At 42.9% G+C, this 21,866-nt stretch overlaps 1 long non-coding RNA gene across 1 annotated transcript; it reads right to left on the reverse strand.

The window, feature by feature from the left end:
* Window positions 1-17,831: 17,831 nt before the first annotated feature.
* LOC308057671 lies at window positions 17,832-21,372 on the reverse strand. The gene is made up of 2 exons (XR_013925388.1): window positions 21,158-21,372; window positions 17,832-19,011 (listed from the first exon to the last, which is right to left on the reverse strand). It is a non-coding gene; the product is annotated as an uncharacterized lncRNA (long non-coding RNA).
* Window positions 21,373-21,866: the final 494 nt, after the last annotated feature.

Raw genomic sequence — 21,866 nt, forward strand, 5'->3', positions numbered from 1 at the left:
AATTTTTGGTTAAAACATCGCGGTACTCCTGTACTGCCCTGCAAAGGGGATCCTGGTCCAACGTGGATACTTTTTGAAGATCTATCAGAAAATACCATGGGAGAAGCTCCAGCAGATCCAGCTTCAAGTTCAGCAGTGGCTAGGGAGAAGAGAAACAAGATTCCGGTGTTGCTTTTACACTAGACAGGGCCAAATCAGTCACTATGAAAACATCATGGATAACTGGAGAGACTATAATCCAGAAAGAGATTTAAAAACTTCCAAGGGATCGTAACAATCAAAGGGCTACGCACAAAGGAAGAAACAATCTTTTTCCACATTTGCTTACCAGTCAACAGTATTTCTAAAGCCAGTGAAAGAAATTCTATAGGCTACACAGCGAACATCTTCAGGGAATCCACAAATGACTCCGGCTTACACCAGTGCTAAACTGAGCCCCCCTGCAGATCTCTCGAACCTCCAGTATCTGTTTTCCTTGAATGTTCAAAGCAGTGATTTATTGGAACTCTACTCCTAAAAACCAGCTTCTGCCTTCTCTGTGACAAACTTAAAAAGAATCCGCCGGTGAAAACGCAAACACCTTTGCAATGCAGTCAGGCCAGGACAAGTCTCCTAGCCTGGCACTTTCTTTGAGGGGCGTCTTTGTAACTCACCCTGGCAAAACCCTCTTTCCTCCACAAAAACACATACTCAATGACAGCAAGCCCACCTTTACTGTTCTTCTCCAGCCACATTTTTCAGACAAGGTCCTGAAACCAAACACACTCTATGACACCTAGCAGATGCACAGTCAGGTTCAAAATGCACACGGATGAAATGCAACGGCTTTGTGTCCATTCAGACACACGGAACGAGCTGTGAAGCTACAGCTGAACACTCTCTGTATTACCAAAAGCATGCAGGAACAGAAGGAAATTCTCGCAGGGGCCACCTGCTTTGAAATAGCACCAGTCACTGCAAAGCAAAGCAGTGACTCTGGAGGAACGACTACCCTGAAACAGGTGGAATTCTGCTTTCGACACCTGGCCTCATATTATAGAGCATGTTTCATGCTATGTGTTAAAAGCATTCAACTCATCTTATGTTTGCCTAAGTGCTACTAAATCATTTTTTCCTAAAGAAAGGGTATCTTTCATCACTGATTATATTTTTCTTGCTTATTCAAAAAAGACTGCAACATAAGCTACAAATACAAGCAATGAATAAGAAATAGCAAAAAACCAAGGTCCAACAGCAGAGAATGTGCACGGTATGATTTAGTGCGGAATGCAACTGATGCACATGGAAGAAGCAGTGACGGCTGAAGTCTATAAACATCTTCTCTCAGGGCTTCTTTTATGTTTGATGTTTGTGCTCAAGGATTCACTCTAGAAAAACGTGACTTCAGCTTAAGCCAAGTGCACCCGTGTAGAGGAAGTGGGTTAGTTTTCTCTGCACTTGTCTTTTTCAGGCAACTGCATAACATTCTACACAATCTTTTGGTAAGCTGGAAGTTTTCACATTCAAGTCTAAACTGGAAAGCTAGCAGAAAAACCTCCCTGTGCTTAGCACAGGAACTTCACAGCTTTCAAGCCATTATGTTCAAGAGTTAGGAACACTCCTCTTTTTCCTTAAAAATGCCCCTAACATAGTGACACATTACCTTGTTTAAGTTCTTTAGCGATTTTTTCATCTAGTTCCTGCCATACCTAGAATTATACAGAAAATACAGTTAATATTTTAAGTTACGTTTTTCTAATATTAAACTTCTAAAACATTCTTAAAATCCACACATAATGAGAGAAAACCTAAAAATATAATTCCAAGTAGACACATCTTGGTTTGGGGTTTGATTTCTACTGAAGAGAAACTTTTGGTCCGTCGGGCTGCAGCTGCCTCATTGCTCAGCAACGTTAACAAAACAATTTGTAACTCACCAGCTGGATTATTACTGGGCATTTAACAAAATACACAGGAAGAAAGCAAGAAAGCCTAGCGCAGTTATTGCAGTGAAGGTATGGCTGAAGTTTATCATCAAACACACGAACAGAATGTCAGCTACATGCCGAGATAGGTACAAATGCCACCCACAGGGACAAATCAGCCAGTTGAGGCTGGCTTCTGCAACTTCACAGAGAGAAGAGCTGCACCAGCAGCTGCTGCAGGATTGACATACACCATTTGTATAGAAAAAAGCGTGTGCCAATATTCTTCTTTTCTCCACCTTAAGATGGGAAATTGAAAGAGCTCCTACAGATGATGCCAAAACTTCTTTATTGTTATTGCAAATACCACGACACGCATTTATAAAAACATAAAATCACACACAATTTTTTCTTGCAAACTGTGTACTAAGAAAAGATAACCACAGCTACAGCTTCTACGCAGCGAGTGCTGTGGGGTTTATTATGTAGCTGGAATCAGCCTGGATCACTACAAAGGAGCACTTACGCCTCTTCTCCCCTAGAATGTGGGTATTGTTACCAATTAAGTTATTCTCACTTATGATTCTGCCTTCAGAAGCCTTCACAAGAAGGAATCACATCTCTTAATTTAAGAGTCACAGTCCAAGCGCTATATGCTGCTGTTTACATTTGATGATACCTGCTACTCCTACATTTTTTCCATCAAATTTGTGACACACAGAAGTGAATTTCCAAACAGATATCATACAGCTTCCAGGGCTACGATGGCCATGAAGATGCTGCAGGGCTTGGACCTCGTGAGCTATATGGAGAGGCTGAGAGCTGCAACTGTTTCTTTACTGGAGAACAGGAAAACTCAGAGGGACCTTATCTATGTGTATAAATACCTGGTGGGGGGAGTACAGAAGATGGAGCCAGACTCTTCTCAGCCGTGCCACGCAAAAGAACAAGAGGAATAGGCACAAATCCAGATAGAGGAAATTTTAACACAAGGATTTTTACAATTATTATTTTTAAAAAAATTGTAAGCATGGACAGACACTGGAACAAGTTGCCAGAAAAGGTTGTGGAGTGTCCATCCTTGGAGATGTATAACACTTGGCTGACAGAACAGTGACAAAACCTGCTGTGGCTGACCCTGCTTTGAGCAGGGGTGACGTTGGACTAGATCATCTCTAGAGGCCCCTTCCCCTCACTCATTCTGCGACTCTCTTGATTTTAGTACTGAATTCCTGGGGGAAGGAGCATTTATTTTATGAAATGAGCAGACCCACCTAGCAGCATAACAACAACAAGAAGAACGGAAACACTGCACAGGGTACTCAACAGGACACAGAGAGCAAGAGCCTCAGGAAGGAAACCACTCTGCTTACCCTCACAAAAGGAGCAGTAACAGGCAGTAACTGCAAGGGTCAAAGGAGCAGGGCTGTAAACCAGCGAAGCGGAGGGAAGGGCTCTCTCTCCAGGAACACAGGGAAAGCTGGGACCAAAATCACCAGATCCTGCAGGAGAAGCACCACTCCGTGATACTTCATTGAAATACTCTGTGCCAACAGAGCTGCATGAACAATGGAAAAGGACCCCCCAAATCTCTAATTGTTTTCCAGCAGGTACAAGCAGAAGCAAAATTCCGGGGAGAAAGGACCCCCTAACTCCTGAGATGAGACACAGGTAACAGAAAGAAGCAGGAAAACTAATGCCTAGACCAAAATACGGCCCAAACCCAGGACCAATCCCAAGCAAAGTCGTAGTAGTTAGTGGTGTTAGAAGAAACCACCTTCCCTGGTTTCCTGAGTCTTCACAATGACTAGAAGGTCCACAGGACCCTCCGCAACATGTACAAATCAATCAAGAGAAGAAAAAGGTCTTGTTTTCCTCTTATTCATTCCATCAATGTCTTTGTGATTCTCATCCATGTCTGAGGGAAGAGAAATAGGTGGAAATAAAGCCAACACACTGATTTCTGAAAAGGGAATGAATGAAGAGCCAGGCAAAATACACCTTCGAGGACCTTAACTTGCCTCCACTTTTCTCCTTCCCCCCAAACCCCTGGGAAAGGCATCACAGCTGAGTGTCCCAAACCTCCTGAGCAGGTACTTCTCACCTCACTGCACATCTCTTCAGGCGGTAACACACCAGGTGTTCATTTGCAGCAGGCACCTTCTCAACAGTTCTTTTTCACAAAGTGGTGTTGACTTACTACTTATCCACACAGGCTGCTTTAGCACAGAGTAAGCTGGATCCTGTAAGACTCCGTGAAATGATGCTCCGAGTCTGGAGTACCGTACTGTTCTGAAGTTGAGTTCCTAGACACAACTGCTGCGACCACCAAGAACTTTTTGTATATCAGAAGTGGCAAGGAGGGTAAACCAGCCTACTCCTAGAGCTCAAAGTTCCATTATAACAGATTAAATCCATAGACTATCATCTCACAGATGGTTAACTACCACAGAAGCCATTGCATTACATCTCACAGATGGTTAACTACCACAGAAGCCATTGCATTACAAATACATAAAGCAGAGAAGTCCCCTGCAGCAGTCATTCTTTCACTTGGACAAACTAAAGTTCAAAATATGTGCAGTGTTAGGAAAATGTGAATACATCAGTAAGTTTTAATCAAAACCTAACAGCATAAACAACATTTCCAGTATAAAATACCATCCCAACATTAAACAATGCTGGCTGCAAACCTTGCCATGTATCTGGCTGCAGAGAAGAGAGACGGACAGATTTTTGATGAAGGAGCTGAAGAAGAAAGAAAAACGGCCTGAAGTTCACAGGTCTTCAGTGAGAAACAAGAACGTTGGCCTACATGTAAATGAAGCAAGTAAAAAAGCTAACAACAAAGACTGCTACAAGAGTGCAGAAAGCCAAATCAGAAATGGAACAGAAATTGGAAGATGAAGTAGGAAGCAGACATTTCCCTTCCCACATTAAACTGGTTTCATTTATCCACTGATTCACCCTGGTTGCAGAGTTCACTGTTCTTGTCTGTCAAGACACCCATGTTCATTTTCACCAGCCTTTGGCACAGCTCTGAGGATTTAAGCTTGACATTTGTTAAACCTAACAACAGGACTCCAGTCCCAAAACCTCCTTGCAGCACTTGCAGGAGACATTCCTTGCCTTAGTCTATGGACTAAGGGAGCAGGTCTGAAATACTGAATTGCTAGTTGCTACAGTCACTGTCTAATTACATGCACAGAATTTGTCAAGTACTTGTAATTTATTCCACATTACTGAAGCTCTAATACAAATAAAAACCACCAAAAAACCCCAAAGACATTGCATGTGATTGGGATTCTACTGGTTAATAAGCTTGTGCCAATATGAACTTTTTTTGTATTTTTAAAGATCCTTTTGCACTTCAAGGTTATTCATTTCTGTAGCGTATATATTTGATAAAGGGGAAGGGGCTATACTGTAATGGAACACATTTCTTTATGCTTTTTTAAGAATAACACGCTCATTTTTTTGCTGAACTTGTGATATGACCATCTTCAACATGTACGGCTCTATGTGTAATCACTGATAGTCATGCCTCATGTTTAGGAAAACGGTGCAATCTTTCAAGCCTTTAAACACCAAATTCCTTAGTTAAGTCTAAAGGAGAAACTGTGTCCACTTGCTACTGGAGCACTTCTTCCTCTTGTCAGCATCATTTACCAGGTTTTCTTCCAACAGCTGCAGGACCAATGATTACCATCATTTTGAATAATAGCAGTGTGAACTATTTTCACCTCTTTGCCCCTGAAGCTATTTCAAAGCTTCTGCACAAACAAAATTTACACAAACATCTTCCTCTTCAGAATGGCTGGCATGTTCCCTACTTCCAATAGCCTTTCTCACCTTGAGGAAGCTACTACAAGGAACACCAAATCTGCAGAGAGCTTTGACTAAAAAAAGAAGCCTCAAAGGACTGCCTGAGGCACACTGCAATTTCAGCTTCTTAACTCCCCATCATTTAGAGCTTCAGTGGCAGAAGCATTTGTCATCTCCAGCCAAGGCAGCACTGCGCATCCTGAATTTAAAGGCAAGGCAAATTCTGTAGAAAGGAACCAGGTTAGTGGGAAAACAAAACTGAGGCATAACTGAAGTAAACAGTGAAGTGAAGAAAAGGCTTAGAGTCAGAGAAATTCTTCTGTTTTGAAACAGTCTGGTGAACAGACAGAATACCAGGCAGCACAACCAGCAAAGCATTTCAAAATAGACTAAAACTATAATCTCTGATTTCTTCCCTCATGCTCCAACTTGCCTCCTGAATGGCACGGGACTCCTGCGGAAATGACAGCACAGACTGTGCATCTGGTGATTTTGCACTTGGAAACTGATTGAGATTTGCCACCCATTATTGTATGCAGAGGGATACATGCAGTTTTTCCCTTTTGTTACTTCCTGACTTCAAAGTCTTACGTTCCAATTCAGTCCTCTTTTCTCAGATGCATGTTATGCACATGACATACTGCACCCGACTGAGAACAATTAAACCCGCAGTTCTAAGTGAAATACTCACCTAGTCCTCCAGCAACTACTGCACCTCTGAGAACTCAGTTCCTTTCTTCTGAAGGACTCCAGAGAAGATCAGGTTTTAAGACTTCCCTGAATACACTGAACGTCAGGTGACTTGAGGCTACAAGCAGTGCCACTACAACTAGTCTCAGTTGTTCCCTAACTGGTGATTACAGGAAGAAATATCATAAAGAGATGTGCAGCTGGATTTAGTAACAGGGAGGTTATTCTTTTTTTCCTGTTTCTTCTTCAAAAAAAGAAACCACAACTGTTAAACCCTTTTCTTTTAAACTAGGACAGCTTTTTTCCTAGAAGTGGGATGGTTTCCTCCTTTGCCTTTTTCTTCTTGTAACATCTCGCTCCCATCTCTCTCTCTTTTCCCCCTGCCCTCACGTGCTCCCTGCTCCCTGTCCCTCTTGTTCCCTTGTCCTGGCTTTCTCCTTACTTCAGTTTTGCAGTGGATCCCTGAATTTCGCCTCCTTTCTGCTGCTTGCGTGCAGAATAATCCCTGCAGGTGGTACAGTACTAATTGCCTCCCACGTTCTTTAGGTAGTGTTTTGTCCGCCCCTCTGACACAAAAAACACATTCACAATGATACAGAAAAGTTCATCTCTTAACTGCCGCTGCTACGCATTACCTACACACTGCTTTGTCTATTTTTGTTTTGTTGTTTGGTTTGGTTTTTTTCTTTTTCTTAAACCAGGTGCAGTATGTAGACACGTTATTTTAAATGGATTCTTTCCAGTGTAGGTGGGACCACTGAACCAGGGTAAGACTTAAAAGTGAGCGAATGCTTCTCACATTCATTCAACAACAGAATATGCGAGGGACAGACACTGACTGAACAGGCAAGCTTGCCCATGCCTCAGTCCTATGCTAGGTGGGAAACGGATAACAACGACTGACATCTGTTTCCAACTCTCATGATATCACGTTTACCATTCTGTAAGGGATGTGCTATCATGCTGACTGCTAATTACAGGGCATATTTTGACCAGAGGTACGCAGAGGTTGCAGCTTTTTACCAAATTAGAAAGCTCTGTAGACTTCCTGAGGAGCAGTTACATATAACACCACATAGCAGGACCCACAAAATCAAATGCCTCCTAGGCATAGCATACGTCCCGCACTCAAGTGAGAAGTTACATGTCCTGTTCATACCATCCTTTTGTTGAAGCATCCCTTTGTTGGTATTGTACTAAAACAAGTTCTGGTGAAGAAACTGCTAGCATGAACATCAGTGAAGGAGGAAAAGGTGTCTCAAACAAAGATGTCTGATGGGATTTTGCACTCATCATAAAGTTAGGTGTTTTAAAAAAGGTCATCCACAGAATGGCTTGGGTTGGAAGGGACCTTAAAGATCATCCAGTTCCAAGCCCCCTGCCATGGGCAGGGACACCTTCCACTAGACCGGGTTGCTCCAAGCCCCACCCAGCCTGGCCTTGAGCACTGCCAGGGATGGGGCATCCGCATTAAATTTTACTGAAGAGCTTATTTGGGAGCTTCCTATGCCACAGTATTCTTCATCACAGTTTCTCTTGCAAAAGAGAACTTGCAAAAAAAACCAAAACTGTTACGCAGTTCATCATTTAGAACTCAGTATTTTTTGGTCTTTGAGCACTTCTGGAGATTTGTATAACCCTGATGACCAGAAGTCTTCGTTTCTACCACCTAGCTGTGTACTGTTTTGATGAGCAATTTGGTTTAGCATATTAGAGCATATGGTTTGGAACTAGAAATGGATTCTAACTTTAGACTGAAAAGCACAACCTTGCTTACAGATACTCTTCAACACTAGTTGAGAACAGTATTTAAAAACGCTTACCTTAGCCACATAGGCTTCAACTCTGTTTCTTGATGGTAACGTATTCACGGTTGGGGTTAGGAAGCTTCCTCCTAGATTTAGACTTCTATTCAGTGCCAGATCGTTGCTAGTATGTCCCAGTTCAGTTGAATACAGAACTGGACCACTGACAGCGCTGCTTGCAATTAAAGGTTTGCTTCTATGGCACTCCTGAAGGAGCTTAGCGTTGGCTTCTGCTCGTCTCTCATTAGCTCTGAAACATTCAGAAGCATACAAAGAATTATCTTTGGTAATAACACCTCCGCAAAGTTACCCTCCAGGTCTTTGACTATTATTTGACTTCTGAAAGTGGAAGGGATTAAGAGAGTCCAAAAAAACCGTCCATAATTTGATCTGAGGTTTTTTGAAGAGCCTATTTCTAGGTAGCCACACTACCTGCAAGAAGCAGCAAGAGTTAACCAATACTTTGGACTTCTCAGCATTAAGGCCTCAAAGCAGTCTGTGCACACCGTGTGTTTACATAGCTCTTCCTGAAAGGTACATCACCTGCATAAGAACTCTGGGCTACCCTTCCTTTCCCAAAGAAAGCTGAAACCTATGACATGCGGCTAAAATGGAAGCCAAAAGATTTTTGTTGTTCTTCTTCACAGCACCAAATGCCGTTCTCTGAAGGGCCTATCCTTATTCAAGCAGTAAAGGACATGACATTATCTTTTCTGCCATACTTAGAGTAAGAAGAGGAGATTAGAGACTGGCAAAAAGGCTGCCTGTTAAAACAAACTCAACTTCAAAAATATCCTATTAACACCCATGATCGGTGGTGTTACTGCTGGAACACTGAAGAGAAATGAAGATAGTTCCAATGAACAGGGGGGAGCCTTAAGGTACTTTCATCACAAATATGCTATCTTACGCATAATGCTGACCAGATGTAGAAAAGGTATTTAACGAAGAAAACTGCTTGAGGAAGAAGTAGTATCTTATTATCACCCCAAAAATGCATGGACTTACCCTTCCAGTTTATTTCCTAGGCATCTTCCATTTTTAACTTCCTCCAGGTACAGGTCTTTGTACTTTTCCGCTTCTGCCTGTGCGGATTCTTTTTGAAAAATACTGTCTCGTTGGGTATTTTTTATCCTGTCCAATTCACGTTCGAGGTCTCCAATTCTGTGTTCTAGCTGGTTTGTCAGCAAAGCATGACGACTGGCTCTGATTTGTTCTAATCTGTCCTGGGAGGCTGCCTGCATCTGAAGTAGACACACACTTTCAACCACCGCAAAGAAAAAGAGAACTCTCCTCGCCAGTCAATTGCGTGCACCCAATTTCAAGGGCCCAGCTCTATTCAGCGAGGCAACTGTGCCTCCTCACTGCCATCAGCGACCAGGGCAGAACCCTGGAACTACCACACCAAATGATTCTTTTCATTCAGAAAGAACTCCCATCTTAGCACTATTACTCATCAAAGCTACTGATGGAAGAACACTATCTCTGTAGGACAGGGCATAGCATTCCTCAAAGAAATTATGGAGATGCGGCACCCCCAGCCCCCACCCTGCAGCTTTGGTGACTTCTTTTCTGAGCGTTGCCCCTTGTGCAATGACTAAGGAAGATGTGTATGCCTGGCTGTGACAACTCTAAGTTGCAATACCCATTCAAGGATAAACAATGAGAACAGACCAGTGGACAGTGATACCCCTCCAAGAACTGCAAAATGAAAATCTACCTTGGCAAGTTTTTGATTCAGGGCCTGCAGGCACACTGCACGCACATGAAAGCATCTTGCCCAACCATATTCCCTTCTCCCACTGCCCTTCAGGAAAAACAGAAGTACAGCGTAACACATGGAATCAGGCACCACCCCCCGCCCCTATAAAATGACAACCAAAACAGAAGTCTATAACAGACACACATAAGAAATTAACTTACCTGCAAAATCAGATTGACTTCTTGCAGTTTTTGTCTTATTTCTTGTTCAGCTCACTCTTCCACCTCTCTTTTGTATTGTTCTATTTGGCTGCGATCCACCATGTTAGTCTCCATATGGTGTTTGAGGTTAGCCACCTCTTCTTTCAGCTGGCTTTTGCTCTTTTCCAGTTTTTCATGGCTCCCACATGGTGGACAACTCTCGCAAATCATGATTTTGTGCTTCTAGCTGCATGCCTTTTTTAGACTATCTCCAGCTGCTGGGAAAGTTCATCGACCTGTAGACAGGAAAGGGAAAAAAACAGGGAACTCAGAGGGATCTAAAAAGTCAAATCTGTGAAAATTGGTAAAGGAGGTAAAGTCTTGGCCATCAAGACTATTTATCATCTGCTGATTCACTTTTGTTTTAACACTGAAACCAGGCTCTTCTTTTAAAACAAGAACAGCTTTCACATCATTTCTGACAGCATTCCTCAGGTTCCCATCCTTCCTCAGTTCTGCAGTGGGTCACAGACCAAGAGGTACCAAACCAGCGGCATTACACCCGCAGGGCTAGGCTGAAAAGCACTAGGGCTATTCTTCTGCGAGATGTTCATACGATCATAGGAAATCAAACACACCCATACCCAGTTACATCGCAGCCACATTCTGGTTTCATCAGAAAAAAACCCATGTATCATGCTTCAGAGGAACTGTCACATGCTGTCACACGGTCAAAGCTTCGTCACAGAACTGACAAGGCAAGAAACAGATACCCTTTCCTTCCATTACGCTAATAGATCTGGAAGTAGTAGTTCAGAACACCACTTTTGCAGCAGTGGTGGCAGAAGACAGTCTCTTTAGGTCAAAGCTACGGTTTGTTTTCAAAAGATTTCCAGGAAATAATCAGAGTTCCCATAGGTCCCAATGGTCAACTACAGCTTCTATCCCTTTCTTTCCCCCTCCAGAAACATCCATCGTCTATACCTATTAACCATAAAACATGATATCCCATCATCTTTTATTTTTTAAAAAGAGGGGGAAACCACCAGAGTCAACACTTGAAAGTCTCTAAAATACGTAGAAACTTTACACTTATTTAAAATTGCCCAAACGTAATTCCATTCCCTGTCATTCAAAATAACTCTTCCAACAGGAAAAAAAAAATGCTGCTAACCTGTGAACTACAAATGAGCCACTCTCAAGGCAGTTGACTCGTTCTACAATAATATCTTCTAAAAAGGAGCATAACTTTGAAACACAGCTATCTCAGTAATGAGCGGAGAAGCAGCTAAAAGGTTCCACGCTACCGAACAGCCAGAGCAACCTCAAAAGCATTTGTGGGTCTCCATGACAAGGGAAAGACGGACCGAGTCAGCTACTAGTAAGCAACAAGTTACAGGGTTTTTTCCGCATCACCTCACACTGCATTGTGCCCTGCGAAGCAAAGACACCATTCCGAAAAGCAAACCCCCACCTGCCTCCTGCTCAACTCGTGCCCGAGACAGGCTTCAGGGGGTGACCTTGGGCAAGGCCAACTGCACAGAGTTGTTCCGAGTGATGGCTGCGTTACTCCCCTCTCTTCCGAGAGGGAATGCATCCATCGGAGCCCGACGATGCTGCCACGGCCTCAAGCTGCAGCCAGGCCTGTGCTGGGCCTTCACTGCTCTCAGCCCTGGCCCTCACCCATGGACGTGACGTCCCAGTAGGACTGCAGACCTGCCCATCCCTATGGACCGGCCTGGTGATCTGCACTCTTGGAGGACTCTGCTCACTGTCCCCAGAACTGTCCCCAGAACTCTTCTGCTCTTCTTGGTGAGGGCCTGTGGGGCTGATCCCTGGCCTGTGTGGTCACAGACCCTGCCAGCCTTGCTGTGGCTCTTGCTTTGCCCTTCCTCTGCAGGACAGCCTACCCCTGATGCGCCCTCGCAGATACTGCTGTGTACGTAACACTTCCATCTTTACCCCTAAGAGCTACATCAGTATTACAGTCGCCTACTACTGTGACCATAGAAGGAACATCAAAAACCAGCCAAATAATTTCAGAAATACAGCCAAGAAAAAAGTAGTCAAAATCAACAACATGAAAAGAAGTATAAAGAAAGAACAAAGGTTACAAAAGAAAAACCACCACAATAACCCAAACAAAATAAAGCTCACCTTTGTTCTTAATCTGCCAATTTCATTGACCATTTTCTTCACTTCTCCCTGCAAATTAAGCTGGGACAGTCCCCCTCTCGCCTCATACACCCTTAGCTCCTTCGTAGCTTTGCTCAGCAGCCTCTTCAACCTGCACAGCAAACTAGTCATGAAAACAATGAAGCAAAGGAACAAAACTGGACTTTTTCACATACTCTCATGTAAACAGCACAGACACAGCTTGCTTTATCTTTAATGTACTTGACACACCAGGAATTACCAGGAAAAAACAGTATTCCTGCGCCACATACACTTGGAGAGTCCAGATTTCACCTGAAAAGAGGAATGAAAGACTCCCTTTTTCCCAGGAGAACTGCAGGGCAACCTGCATCTGCAGTTGTTTTGGCAGCTATTGAAAACTAGGGGCTGGTGTACAGAAGTACCTTGCAAGAACTAACGCGAGGCTGGCATCTGCTCACAGTTAGGTACACCTATTTTTACACTAAAGTTTAATAAAACATGACTTCTACGCAGGGATACCTCTTCACCACGCTAAAAAGCCGTACCTCTTACAGTCTTTCTGCAGATCGAGGTTTCTTTTCATTTCTTGGGCCAGACGTAGTTCAACTGGGCGTTTCAACTCTACCAGCTTCTTTACTTCCTTTCTTTCACTCTCGCACTTTCAAAAGAGAAAAGAAAGATGTATCACGCACACAGAGCACAGGAAAAATACCTACGTACAGTCTGTGCATCTAGCGCTCTCCACAGAGAAGCTGCCGGACGTCTCTATCCGTTAGCCACGTTCCACAGAATGCCATGGGACGGAATTCCCGAGGCTATTCCATCCATCCCTTCAGGTTTCACATCAAATAGACCAATATGTAACTACAGAAACAGATGCCCTCGCCTGAAGCAAAGGCCATCCTCTTCTAGACATAACAGGTGGAAAAGATGCTGGAGAACACTTTTGGCAGTGCCTCTGCTAACAGTAGGGATTACGTAGGTATGCACTTCATGGGAGAACATCGATCCATCCAAAGCTTTCATGGGATCTTCCACCAACCAGCAGGCAGGGGCTTGTGGAGGAATCTGATCTTTTGGAGTTCTTCAACATTTTATTCCCCTCGGCCATTACCTCCACCTCTTCTGTGTGGGCTTTTACTTAGCCACATGCTGGTTTTCCTCCTCTTGGTGTTTTCTCAGCCACACCAGAGGAGAGCTGGCAGCTGTTTTGACTTTGTACTTCCATTTTCCCTCTACAGAAAAGGAGAAAAGGGGAAGGCCGCCCCTTGGCAACTGGCAGGCGCTGCTTGTTTCCCAAGCACTCGTTCATTTACCCAGCATTCCTTCAGTATGTTTTTCTGCAAGGCTTTTAAGCTCCCGCTACGCTGAAAACATACAGCAGCTCCTCCATACACGCACTGGAAACATCAAGCATTTTAAACCTGCCTAGAAACCAAGGGGTCAGAAGATGACCACACAAAATCCAAGGAAGAACTGGGAACTGTGGCCTTGCTCAATGTGCTCAACTGATAGCAAACCACACTGGGAACTCTTCCCAACAGAGCCACTCCAGAACTTACACAAAGATACCCATCTAGCTTTTATTTGCTTCCTCCGTGACCCCCAAATGATAAGGTACTCGCAGCCTGAATGGCAGGGATAACAGAAAGCAATGATATGTAAGAACCTGACCAGAAGGTGCATGTGGTTCTCCTGGTGGTTCTCCTGGGTATTGGCTCAGTGCCTGGAGAATTTTCTGGGCTCACCTGTTGCAACAGTTCAGCCTTCTCCTCGTCCAGCTGAGCAACGCGCTCTTCAAGGTGGGATCTTGACTTCAAGTGCTCCTCCCACGTGCTGTGCAAGTCCTTGGATGTCAGAGCCAGCATGTTCTGCTTCTGTGTCTGTGAAGGCAACAGTGGCAGAAGAAAAAGTAAGGTGGCCGGAAAAGACAAGAGCGCAGGAGAATGCAGTAACTTACACAGAAACAGGCCTAAGCTCTCCTCCACCCATCCAAGACCTATGGCCAAGGTTGATGTGGAGTGTAAAACACACCTTAGGAACCATAACCAAGAACAGCAGCTGGAGCTGGTAGGAAGAAGGTAGAAGCGACAGGATGAGGTTACAACTTTGGGGCATAAGATGACATGCACACACACACACAAAATCACCCTACAGCTTTCCTGCAAAGCTCCTCTGGTTCCCTCTATACTTCAGTATTTGTAAGAACACTGCAAAAGGTTGTGCAAAAGGACAACATTCGCTCCTACTTTCAACAGCTACACTCAGATTTATTCATATAGTTACGGACATTAAGTACCTTAGTTTTCAACTTTCTTTCCAACTCCTTTTGCAAGCGCAGCTTGTCTCTCTCCAGGTCACTGTGGTAGCGTGTAGTAACTTCAAGTGAAGCTGCTGGCATAGATTGCTTTTTAGGTGCATCAGCAAGCTCCTGCTGCAGTTGTCCAAACATGCCCTAACAAAACAGTTAAATTAGCATGAAGAAAGTTCTAAGAACATGAAATACGCCTTTAACTTATTTTATTATACAATTAGACCTGTCTAGATTGAACCCAAAAGTATGAAATTTTGCCTGCCAGCAGCAGGCATCTGCATGGATGATGACCTCTCGTCATCTTTCTCAGCTGAGAACCTTTGACTATCAGCAGCTGTTCATGAGGATTTCTGTTTCCTAACACATAAAATAGGCTCAGGTATTGTTCTTCCTTGAACAATACACAGGAACACACTGCCATCAGGTATTTTTTTCCTAACAAAACCCAAAGAAATCTGTTGTGATCTAAGAGCCACAGTTTGACTGCAAATATTACTCTGGTGACTGAAGGCAGGACTTTGTGTTAGATTGTTCTTTCTTCTGTTTCTTCACTATACAAATACAATTAAATGAATACAAATATCTGAAAGCTCCTTTGAGATACACTTTAAGGGTATGTTGAATCACATCCTCTTGTAGTCTTCTTACTCAGCTCGTTTTAGAAGTACTGATAGATTAGGTTTACAAAAATCTGCATAGCTCATATATATATATATATATAGCTATATACATATACACACACACACTCTCTCACATGATCTTCAAAAGGAACCCATTATTTTGGTAGTAAGAATACAAAGCAAGTCACAGTTTACAATGATTGACAGTACTGCTGGAGTGTGGCTACACATCATAAAAGAGAGAGCTTAAGGTCACCGTCTGACATGAACTTTGAGGAACAGGCAGGCCCCTCAGAACCCTCAAAACACAGACAGAAATCAACAGCTGGACATTACTAATACTCTTCAATCTTGATAGCAGCTTACAGAGAACCTATTTTTTCCCCTCTATAGAAGCTTCATATAAATCTATCCCCAACCACTTCACTTCTCTGTACCTTCATTTCTCAGCCCTCGTGTATTGGATGGTTCCTCCTTTTCTACCACTCTCATTCATGTCATCAGTGCAATACTTACATCAAAACCATCAAATACTTAAGACTATTCTATAGGGCATAACATGGACTAAGGAAAAGAGATGAAAAAAAGTTCTAGAGAAGAATCACCTTTCTTGATCAAAGCTTAGACTTGGATACCTTTTTTCTGTTCTCTGCTTAGATCTGAGGACTAATATCCCCGTTGCCAAAACTTTCCGCAATTCCGAGAGAAACATTACAAACCAGAACAAATTAGTATTCTTTGGTCCCATGCATATAACTTACACCGGATACATTAGGAACAAACTAATTTCAAGAATGGACAAACTTTAAATTGTTCTTTCTACGCATATACTTTACCTGTCTTTCTACTACGTCAGTCTCATATTTAAAGACTTGTTCCCTTAAATCAGTGCACTTGGCATTTAAATCCTTGTTTCGCTCTTCTATTAGATAAACTTGCTTTTCCCTATCAGCTCTAAGTTTGCTGAAAATGTCATTAAAACAGTGCTGCACATAATCCACCATTTTTTCTTTCATGATCCTCTTGTTCTGCATCTCTTCCCATTGCTGATGGAGTAAAAAGGTTTTTCACTCTGGAGCTGGGCCAATCGCTCCTGCAAGGACTCCTGTTTTATTACAAGTTTGCTTACTGGATCTTTCTCAAGTTGTCGAGCATGATCACATTCCTTTGCCCGACACTGGCCTTGACTTAATTCTTTTTTGCCATTTCTAAAAGCAAAGCTTTTTCTCTGAGCATTTGCTTCAACTGGTGAAGCTCATTTTCTAGCCTATTAGCTTTGCTTTTAGCTTTACACAGCTGCAGAGACAAGCTCTTGTTGGTTTCTTGCACGTCAGAGAGGTCACGATGGAGCTCGACTTGCAAGCAAAGGCATTCATCACGTTCTCTGTGAAATCTTCGTTCAGCATTGCTTTTTGATGACAAATGAAGTTCAAGTTCTTGAACTGCAGCGTTCAGGGAGGAACGAAATGATTCAATTTCTGTCTCTAGTCTGTCTTTGCTTTTGTTTGTCTGCTCAAGTTTGGAAGTCAGCGCTGCAGATTCTGTCTTTAGTAAGTCCAGCTCCGTGTTGAACTGAAAAAACATTTGTCTTAACGCTTCCTTGTTCAGTTTAAGTTCCTTTTTGAGAGCTTCATTTTTTTCTTTCAAGGTCTCATTTTCCTTTAAATATTTTCCTTCTTCCTCCTGGTGCCTAAGTCTTACTTGAGTGACTTCTAGCCTTAGCATAGCAATCTCATCTTGTGGTAACTGATTCTTGTACAACAGATCCTGTTCTCTGTCAGTGCTGGATTCCTGAAGGACAGGGAACATGAATAAAGAGCCAATTGGGAAATGAATCTACAAAAAACCTGCAGCAATAAACTGCATTTTAACATTTCTAGTACTAAAGCATGACTTCAAAGATGAAGTTTCAGGCAATAAGCTACTCTGTGAACCCATGCACATGTACAACGTACGTACACAACGGAAGTGCAACATATCCTTAAAACCTAAATGAACATCCCAAATATACAGTTACGTTTTTTTCCCCCCTTAAACCAGCAACCAAAGCTTTTAAAATGACAGCGCTTTCTTGTATGTGCATGCCTTTATAATACTGCCTTTAAGGTTGAATTAGTTGTGCTACAGATCTGGTAAAAACAAGGCTAGAAAGGGTATTTTCCTTCTCAAATGTCTTCTCTGAACACTTATCCTTTTGTGTTACTGGAAGTTAGCTATAAAACTCAATCACCCCCGGAATGCAATAGTCCTGTATATTGCCTCTTTATTGTATGTATAACTTTTTTCCACTTAAACACATTCACTCTACATTTATTGGGCAGCACAGCCAAGAACAAAAAGGCTTCCAGGCACTGCACATTCTTTAGGAAATTCAGTAAACTCTTTTCAAGATCTTCCAGGCACTGCACATTCTTTAGGAAATTCTGTAAACTCTTTTCAAGATCTTTTTTAATACAGTGCTTATGATTGCTTTTTCTCCTCCAGTTACTCTAACTCTTACAGAGAGTTGAATTCATTGCTGATATTCGATCATAAAATTTTAGTTATGTGGAGGTGGAAAAGAAAGGCATACTTGAAGTAAGTTCAATAAGGGAATAACTAATTTAAAAAAAAAAAAAAAAAGCAATGGAAACACAAACACTGTCAAACAACTTTCTTCCTGGTCAACCTTGCCATAGGTAGCTAGGTGTTTCACTGCTAGAAAGCCTAAAAAGTGATGACAAAATGTCTATGAAATGGAAAATAACAGATAGGTTAAGAAACGGTGTAAACAGTGTCTTCTATTAGTTTCCTACTTGCACAAGTAATTCAGGTACATACAGGAGTGATGCTGCTTTCCAGAACTTTTAGACATAAGAGAAAACAAGAAAGGTATTTACCCAGATAAGTTACACTGGTAAACAGTAAATAAACCATCAAGAAACAGAAAAAGTTATGTAAGATTTATTATGACTTTAAAACAAACATGGTGAAATTTAATTTATTATTAGAAAAAAAAATCTGCTTACCTCTGATTTTTTTCCTATAGATCTTCTTGTCTCTTCTTCTAGTTCCATTTGTCTCCCAAGGTGGTTGTTCAAAATTCCTTCTTGAAGGGCTCTGGCCCTCTTTTCCTGAGAGAGCTGTCTCTGTGTTTCATCACGTTCCTCTTCAACCTACAGTAATACAATAAAACTGCTTGCATCTGAAGAAAAAACAGAGCTAGCAATACATCTTCCCATTCTCCCTTGCATACTTGAAAACATTTTTGATTCCCCACCGTTATGATAATCCACCTATAAATAAATAAATTTAAATTTTCTTATGAAAATTTAAGAAGGCGAAATACAGGATGTTTTGTAGTAATTCAAAAAAAGGTAAGGCTTTGCCTGAAATACAAATGAAACCTTAATTTTGAAAAAGGAAAAAAGGAATAATAAACTGCAAAGCAAAAAAAAAAAAAAAAAACAGCCCAATTGTGAACCAACTGTACCCTACTGTTCTCAAAACCTGACAATTGTTATCCAACGCCTCTTCCGTGAACAAAGCGCCTCCTTCTCTAGGCATACTGGAATACAATTGAAAAGAAGCAGAAAATAAGACAAAGAGTTTAATTCATTATTTAATATACCTGTTTCAAGAGCTTTCTCAGTGTTCTTAACTCCATTTCTAAATTCCTAGAGTGTAACTCAAGTTTCTGTTTCTCCTCCATCTCTTTACAATATTGATCTTCTTTCCTTCGGAGGTCTTCTCTCATTTTCTCACACAGCACTTCTACTCTGAGCCTCTTTTCTTCTTGTTGTTTCAAAGAACATCTGGGATTTAACGGAGGATTTGAGAAACAAAAGCACTGATATAAAAGTAGATATTCCAACATGATGAACTTGCAGAGACAACTCAAACCATAAAAAATGTTAAATGTTTTCAGAGTTCATATTTTTACTGTACTTTTCAACTTTTTAAAGAATTCTAACTTCATTCCGTTGTGCATGGTATCAGTTGTACAAGATAGAGAAAAAAAACTTTGAGTGATTTATCCGTTATTTGTAAGTTTGTATAGGGAAACACACACCAGTGTGCACACTAGAAAAATAAAATTAAAAAAACCCATCTTCATATTACAGCCATTTTGTTGAAAAAGGAGTTTGTTGTCTCATCAGATCAAAGCATCGTAAACTTACTATGGTTAGTATACATTTTCTTAGTATACTGAGCATTGCCTACATATTACGGATTCAGTGACCAGAAGTAATACTGGTGAATCAGCACGCCACTTACCTATGGCAGACCCGACAATTTTTCAGCAGCCTTCTGTAAGTCTAAAACAACTGCTGCCCACAGGCAGAACAAGCAGCTTCTGTTTACTCAAGAAGGATGTCAGTGTTCAAAACCAGATTCAGAAATGCATGGGGTTTAAGCTGAATACGATTAAAAACAGTTTTAAACCTCAGCTGGATCTACCTCTGGGAGAAACTACAGCAATTTCATTTTGAAGCTGACTTACAAGGAAAGCCTTATGGAAGGTCAGCTTCTTTACCAACTGAAACAATCAGCAATGAGCACTGACATGGTAAAAAACGGTCCATGGTGTGCCCACGGTACCCAAACAAGAAAGCAGCTTTGTGTTTGATCATTATTTTGACTACTTTTTCCCATATATTCACAACAGTGAACAAGAAAAAAAAAAAAATCAAGTGTCAATGTAAGGAAAGAACTGCCAATTGAAAGCCTGCTTTAGAAATTCTGCAAGACAAGAATCAACCACCACTAAAATTACTTGAAAGACTGACAGAAACATTTGTATTTGAATGGCGTATATTGCAAGGAGAAAGCTTTACATGTAGTTTCTAGTGTAATTTCGCAAAAAGTGTAACTTTTGAAAGTATAAATTTAACGCTGCTTGGAGAATTCACTTAGAATGAAAATACTACTTCTTTATACTTGACAGATGTTTGAGGATTTTGAACACCTGCTGAAGTCAAACCCAGGCCAAGCTGGGACCGGCCTCTCTTCCTCGCACCCCCCTCCCCCGCGCTGGGAGGCCCAACTCCCCCAGGCCCAGCTCCTGCAGCCTCCCCTCACAGGGCTGGTGCTCCTGCCCCCGGGCCAGCCCGGCATCTCCCTGCCGACCTCACACGGACTGGGCAAGATCTCCTGGGCTGGGCGGCCAAACACCGGGCCCCGGGCTCGAGACACAGCTCAGCAAGCCCTGCGGAGGGGTGGGCACTCACTGCCCCCAGGGCCCTGGCACTGCTGCCCTCCATACAGCCCAGGCCGCTGCGGGCCGCCCCAGCTGCCAGCTCACGGTGGCTCCTGCTGAGCTCGCTCTCTGCCTGGGCCGCTCCCCAGCCACGCCGTCCCACCGGGGATCACCACAAGGAGATCTCCCCTCCCAGGCCAGGGCTCTGCAGTTGTCCTTGCTGAACTGCCTACGGCCTGCTGGCCACCCCTGTCTGACGTGATGTCAGCAGCGATGAGAAACCTCACGCCTCCGGGTCTAGCTCAGGAGTGTGGGGAAAGGGGCAATCCCAAACTTGACCTTTCCAACAAACAAACAGGTAAGCAAACAAATGCTCTAAGCTCTGGTCTGACTTGCACTGGGTGGAGTTAACAGAAACCCTAGTATTATAGGCCCACTGAAGCTGCAAGGACAAAATGAAAAAAAAAAACCACCACCCAACCATCTCTCAAATCTCTCTTATAAATCTGATTTCCCCATACACACTCTCTTGTTCTCTTTTCTTGCTAGAAAACAAAGTTAGAACAACATCCAGAAGACTGTACATGGAGCTGGTATCCGGACGTTTTTCCCCTCTCCTTCATAGCATAACTGGCCCACGGGATTCAAAAAACCCAAACCCAAAAGACTGGAAACTTCTCATCCTGTTGCCTGCACCATCAGTGTCTTTCGGAACAAAACCACTGACAAGATAATACATTATCAGACCACAATTTACATACTTAAGGCTTTGGATATCCCTTTTCCATTCTGCTTCTTGGTGAGCCAATACGGATTTCAAATCTTGAGTCTTCTCCGCTCTGAACCGTGACTCCCTCTTTTCATCTCCCAATTCCCTTACTTCGAGTGAGAGAGCTGTATACCGATTTGTCCCACGTTCTAGTCTCTGTTCATATTCAAGAAGTATGTTTTGCATTTTCAACAAAGTAGCAGAACCTGGTTTGAGACAGAAAAGACACAAAGCTGCACAAATACTGCCCAATGTACAAGCTGTTCAATGCTTTGCTGCATTAGGTGAAGGTGGCAGGTCTCGGTAGCGGGAAGGTCCCTGTGAGAAGGAGCCAGGGGTCGTCCCGTGCTGGACATGGACGGTTTCGATGGACCCACCGCAGGGCACAGCTGAGCCTCTCAGCCGTGCTGGCAGCTCCTCAGGAAAAACAAACGTAGGAAAGGGCAAAACCACCACACGGGCAGAGAAGGGGAAAAGCATGTGAAAACCAGCCCCGCAAACGAACACCCAGGTCAGCGAAGGAGGAGGGAGAGGTGCTGCTCCAGGTGCCAGAGCAGAGATTCCCCTGCAGCCCCTGAGAGAACCATGCTGGAGCAGATACCCACAGCGCAGTGCTGCGCAGGACCCCGTGCCAGAGCAGGCGGATCCTTCCCGAAGGACCTGCGACCCATGGAGGGCCCAGGCTGGAGGAGATTCTCCCC

The sequence above is a fragment of the Falco punctatus genome (assembly GCF_963210335.1).
Source record: "Falco punctatus genome assembly, contig: scaffold_56, whole genome shotgun sequence".
In the NCBI taxonomy this organism is placed as follows: domain Eukaryota; kingdom Metazoa; phylum Chordata; class Aves; order Falconiformes; family Falconidae; genus Falco; species Falco punctatus.